General features: G+C 36.2%; 1 protein-coding gene across 2 annotated transcripts in view; it reads left to right on the top strand.

Annotated features, from left to right (window-relative positions):
- LOC107693116 (calmin-like) overlaps nucleotides 1–6,425 on the top strand; it is a 28,484-nt gene that overhangs the window by 2,831 nt on the left and 19,228 nt on the right. Inside the window, exon 1 of one of the 2 annotated variants that reach the window (XM_016492376.1) lies at nucleotides 2,077–2,095. The exons of the other annotated variant lie outside the window; for it this stretch is intronic. The gene's annotated coding sequence lies outside the window, so the exon portion shown is untranslated. Of the gene's footprint in view, nucleotides 1–2,076; nucleotides 2,096–6,425 lie in introns of those variants that run through there. 2 annotated transcript variants of the gene reach the window in all.

The following is a 6,425-nucleotide window of genomic DNA, read 5'->3' as shown; positions in this document are numbered from 1 at the left end:
CCCCCACGGTGATACCGGTGTTGTCACACGTCGATTAACCGGTGGGAAAATTTCCTCACCGTCACAACCCTAATGTGAACCGTTAATCGCTGCTCAGTGTTGGCCGGTGGCATTTTAGGGCTGTTTTATGTGTTTAGTATTGCAGGTTGCATGACTAAAAATATGTCATGCCAGAAGAAAATTAACATTATGGCGTGTAAAGTAGCTCTCTGATGAACTTTCAGATTGAATGTAAGCCCTCTGCTCCTGTGGCCTAGTGCTGTTCATTACAATAAGGATTTAGAATGTAATGTGGCTCGTATAGGGCTTAGTGGCAGAAATTACTGTAGAATATAAACGAAACACTGCAGAAAACAGATGCTAGAAGCAGATTACATAACATCTTGATTTCATTGAAAGAGCAATGCCCTCTGCAATGGACCACTGGAATTTCAGTGCAGTGTTCCCATAGTCGGGCCTTTGAGTGCTTTCCAGATAATTGGGATGCAGACTCATCTCAGCGCATGACTGCCACAGGTTTGTTTTGGAAAGGAGGCAAAATCCATATCTGTATTAAATGTGCATGTGTGCAGTGCACACACTTTCACACATGGTTCTTACCTCATGTTATCTCCTCTCCAAATTAAAATTTGCACAAAATAACGGGCCAATACATTATTTGGTGGTAACTTGAGAAATTACATTATTATTAATAATACAGATAGAGGTACAGCCGATCATTGCTTAAACTAAACTAAAAAACTAAAACTAAATCAGACATCTAAATATTATATATTTTTACAGTTTCCTATTATAATTATGGTCATCATATTTAGCAAATTATGAAACTCAAAACTTTTAATTTGTCAGCAGTTAAACAAATCAGGTTTTGAGAGTTGGTTAAATAACATATATGCATTATAATGTCCTTAATTTAACATTATTAATGTTTAAAAAAATTCTGATGAATAAACCAGTTACCAATTAGCAGTTGCTCCATCTTAAAATGTAAAAAGTAAAATTTGTGTTGTCATATTGGCCATAACAAACTGTTGATTATCTGTTATCATTATTGGCCAAGAAATTCCATATCACCTTATTCCTCCTAAATATTGCTTGAATATTTTAGACTCTTGTATGCTTTATCTCTTATTTACACTGTAAAAATGAAATATGAAGAAAATACTATTTCAGTCTTTCTACTACAAGATTTTGCATGTAATTGAATGTGTTATTTGCTTTTTTATTGTGCTTTTCCTTATTTATGAAATTTAGTAACAATTTCTGAGTGAAAGTTTTTTATACACCATCATTTTTTAGCATAGACCGAATAAAGCAGGAAAAAACAAAGAGTATGCTTCTAGGAAAGCATCTGTTTGTATTCAGTGTTCGGATTTGGTCTGTAAGTGCTTTTTGTCATAAAGTAAAGGTCTATGAATCTTCTAAAACTGTGATAAAACAAAACCACTTGCCACGAAGCAGAGCGCTGCTGATGATGGCAGTATTTAGTACCTATAATATTCCCACATCTGCTGAAGCATTCTGAAGTGCTGAAACAGAGCCAGTGTGCGCTAGGGTAGAAAAAGTGCAATAAAATAGCGATCAGTGCGACTATACTGGGCTCTCTCTGGACGAAATTGTTTTAGAGTTGTCAAGCAGGACAGATTTTCATATGAAGTGTTGAATGAGAAATTGCTGAAGTGCCCCCTCCCTCCCTCCCTGTTTCACATGCACACTTGCAGGCACTTTTTTTGGAAAGTGCTGTTCTACATTAGAAGGCTTTTCAAGAAGAGTTGACCGTAGGGTAGAAGTCTTTGCTATGAGTTTGCAGAAACGTCTGAAAATCAGAACAGTATCTCCCTGTCTTTTCCGTTACTCTCCCATTTTTATCTGAAATTTTCCTCAGGCAGCTGCAGCAATTCTGATAATTCACTTTAAAGTCCTCCCTTCTGTTCCCTGTTTATGCGTGAAACATGATGCAATCTAAGTAGTTCATCCTCGTTGTTTGGTTCAAGGGATAGTTCGCTCCAAAATTAAAATTCAGTCATCATTAACTCATTATTAACCTTTTTGTGTCCCGCAGAAGAAAGTCATACAGCTTTGGAATGACATGACGGTGAGTAAATGATGACAGCTTTTTCATTTTTGGATGAACTAACCCTCAAAACCCAGCATTCATATGTATTTTCTAATGGGAATCTGTACAATGCAATGCATCATTCACTAAAATGTAATGTACTTTTTGAAAGTGCTTTCCCTATTGTTTTGCTTCAAACATAGTTCAATATTTTCTTGGTATTACTTGAAGAGTCTCAGATAAGAGTTATTACAGTTTCTAAAGGACCTCGGAATATCACTGCCATTTCCCACAATCCTCCTTATTTAGATCTTAGGGATTCTGTTTGGCACTAGACATCTAAAGCCGTGTCATCGCTGAAGGAGAGCCATACTGTAGGTGTACCATTATCTATATTTAGCCGGCACTTTCTCCAGCATGCATGAGCGAATCTCCTGACATAGGCTGCATGTAAGGAGGATGCAGCTGAGTGCTAGAAACCTCTGCAGCTGAGAAGTTATGTAAGCCTTGTTAACTCTATAGTTTCCAAGCAAGTTACTGGCGAATCTGAAAATGCATAATTATGGTATTGCTTTAATCATGCTTTGCTTATGGAATGTTATAGTCTGCTATGCAGCATCAGTTTAGGCTGTCAAATTGATTGTGTCATGGAGACAGTGGCCTGGCAAACTGTGTGTATTTTATTAGTGATGCTTGCCAAGGAAATCTATGAATCATACTTCAAATTATGCAGCTTAAATTATTATGCTTTGATGATTTTTAGATGATAAAACAAAAGAATCCTATAGAGTTACAGTGAATAACATTTTAGCAACTGTATAGCGTTGTGTAGGTGAGATTTGGATGAGAAAGCAATATATTTTATTAATGTTTATTACATTTATTATTATACTTGGTGTCAAAAAATAAATAGATTGGAAGTGTATAATGAAATTGTCTTATAAATCCTTCAAGCTGTCAATATTCCATAACACCTTTGTACTCAGAAGTAAACAGGAGGACTTTTTAATTGTGATTTTTCTGGGTAGTTGCAGAACAATTTTTTTTTGTGTTTTAGGAACATATTTTTTCTGTTTTAGGTAATGAGAACATCAAGAAAGCTATATTATTATTTGCAGGTGTTTCTGACAGCCCAGTAGTGATGAATAGTATCCGTGTTGTAAAACCTGTGCTGGCTCTGTCAGTTTTATAAGTAGACTCGTTGTCTAAAAGAGCCTAGTTTTCCTGATTGGCCAGTCGCCATGATAGAACGATGATAGAAGTCTTATTCAAAAGCAAATATATGGTGTAATGTCTTGGACTTAAAATGAATAGCATTGTTCATCATGATAACACATCCATGCTTTGTCTCTTAAACAGAATATCGTTGGATAATCAATGAGTTGCATAAAAAGCTCAGGGCCTCTGCATTGGTTTTATCCTCGTGATACACAAATCGTCAAGAGTCAAAGGTTTTTTTTTTTTTCCATGGTTAGTTTTACATTATTCACTGCAGCTTGCTTAGGGAGAGAAACAGGCTTTAATTGCTCTTGCATAAGAGTCTCTTGGTGTCAAGTAGAGTTTGGCTTTTGTGAAAGGATTAATTAAACTCTTTCGGCTGACAGATAACAGCCATTGTCCAACAATAACACCTCTTCTCCTGATACTCGGAGCTAAACGCTAACATTTTGTGTTATAAACATATATGCTGTCAAACTGATTTTTTAATATGTTTTGTACACTTCTTCATTCACCCACCAATGTTAAATATTTCTTTCTCTTCGTCTGTTTATACATTCTGCACATCTGTGATTGGAGCTAAGCTGTTTTCTCTTGACATTGCACAGCCTGACTAGTTATCTCATTCCCAGTCTAGGGACAGACGTACGATTTGTTTGATGCTTGAAAAGTGCAGTTTACACTGAAGTCTTTAAGCCTCTGAAACAAATGTAATTGTGACATTTAGTCCCATTTTTTAAGCATGTAAATGCTTCAGCATTCACTTCTTTTATCTGGGAGTAGGCCTAAATGCTGCGAAATGCTTCATATTTCATTGGATTTATTTTATTTTTATTTTTTATTTGCATTGTGACATTTTCATTACAATTACGGACATATTAGTTAGTCATTACAGTAATGCAAAAAATAAATAAAAAATAAAAAATAATAAAACTTCTATTTACATTTATGCATTTGGCAGGCGTTGTGATCCAAAGCAACTTACATGAAATTTTTTTTTTAAATTTTGTTTACTGTTTTTATTTTTTAACATTAAAAAATTGCTGTTACAGTGAAGATAATCTAACGAGAATAATGTTTTCTAACAAAAACGCTTGTTTTAAGAGCATTTTAATGAGAATTTGGGAGAAAAATCTGTTTAATTAGCACTAGAAGAATGTTACAATGCAACAAATTTAACAGTTTTGAAAATAGTCTTTGTTTTCTTTATGCAAAATATGTCTTATTGGCATGAAATGTGACCAGAACACATGGGATGTAGTGTGGCATGTAAAGTACACAAGCAGCAGCTCTCTTTGTAGTACTTGTAGCCCACAGAGGATTGAGACAGAAGAACCAAGCGTCTCTAAATGTATTTATTTAGACCAAGGAAAACATTGACATGCTCACAATGGCTGCTTTCAGAGTTTGAGAAAAACTGAAGCATGACTCAGTGACATTATCCTGAGTGCCATCTTTTAAACGAACACAGTAGAGTTTTTGACCATTTAACTTGTATATGGAAAGCCCTAAATACATTTCAAAAGATATCTTATGTGTAGTATAATGTTATAATGCCCACCCAATTGGCACTCAAGCCCAGCTAATCATAATGCTATCACATTTTGTGTGAAATTAAATATTACGTAGCTGCCAATATGGGGACAATAGCAATTTAGCCAGTGAATTTATATTTTATGTTTTGGCAAAAAAAAAAAAGACAAAAATTCTTATTGCACTTTTTTGTATATGCCAATTGGCAGCCTACCCAAATAAGCAAATTCAAGCAAACGCTAGGGCTGTCGCGATAATCGCAATACCGCACTATTGACGAGCAAACCGCAGAGGAATGCAAGAACCGCAGCAACCGCCATTTTTGCGTGTTTTCTTTTTTCATAGGGTTATGCCCTTCTCGTTTTACACTTCGTGCATGTGTACTGAATATTAGGCTAAATAAGTTAGTAATGATAACATAATGTGTACCATGCTGATTTGTACTGAGGCTCCGTAGATTTGCACTTAACAAGCCTAAACAGACAACGAATGAGAGCGAGATCAACTGAGCATGTGCGATTACTTGCGAGTCATATATATTTGTGAAAATAGGTAGTCATGTCCAAGGAAAGCCAAATCTCTGTCTTAGCATCGACGCATGCTTGGTCAGCTGAGCCTTTCGTGCATGTGTACTGAATATTAAATAAGTTAGTAATGATAACATAATGTGTACCATGCTGATTTGTACTGAGACTCCATAAATTTGCACTTAACAAGCCTAAACAGACAACGAATGAGAGAGAGATCAACTGAGCATGTGCAATTACTTGCGAGTCATATATATTTGTGAAAATAGGTAGTCATGTCCAAGGAAAGCCAAATCTCTGTCTTAGCATCGACGCATGCTTGGTCAGCTGAGCCTTCTAATGTGGCGCTCAAAGTTAAAATGATTTCAACAGTAGAGATGGGCGATATGGGCTTAAAAATGTATCACGATAATTTCGGATATTTATTGCGATAACGATATCAATGACGATAATTTAGGGAATACCTGCTCCAGATTGTAGAAGGAGTTGCTCAATTTCACATCCGCCTTCCTTCACGTCACTCCACACAGAAATATGTCAACAACTAGACTTTATCGTTATTATCGTGGGAAGACGAATTATTATCGTGTGGAGAATTTTTACCGGTATATCGCAAACGATAAGATATCGCCCATCCCTATTCAACAGCCTTTTTCATTTTGTCTCTTTGAATGAATCAGCGTTTTTGAACGTGTAGTTGAATGAATGGTTTAAATACTCACTCAAAGACAGTCCCTTTCCACCACCTTGTGGCGCAACATTTGCTGTCCCCTCAAAATAACTCGACACACAGCCATTAATGTCTAAACCCCTAAGTGAAAATTTCCAAATTGGGGCCAATTAGCCATTTTCTCTCCCCGGTGTCATGTGACTCATTAGTGTTACAAGGTCTCAGGTGTGAATGGGGAGCAGATGTGTTAAATTTGGTGTTATCGCTCTGACTCTCTCATACTGGTCACTGGAAGTTCATCATGGCACTTCATGGCAAAGAACTCTCTGAGGATCTGAAAAAAATAATTGTTGCTCTACATAAAGATGGCATAGGCTATAAGAAGATTGCCAAGACCCTGAAACTGAGCTGCAGCACGGTG

The sequence above is a fragment of the Sinocyclocheilus anshuiensis genome, unplaced genomic scaffold (genome assembly GCF_001515605.1).
Source record: "Sinocyclocheilus anshuiensis isolate Anshui unplaced genomic scaffold, SAMN03320099.WGS_v1.1 scaffold222, whole genome shotgun sequence".
In the NCBI taxonomy this organism is placed as follows: domain Eukaryota; kingdom Metazoa; phylum Chordata; class Actinopteri; order Cypriniformes; family Cyprinidae; genus Sinocyclocheilus; species Sinocyclocheilus anshuiensis.
This window is presented reverse-complemented; position numbering and strand designations above follow the sequence as displayed.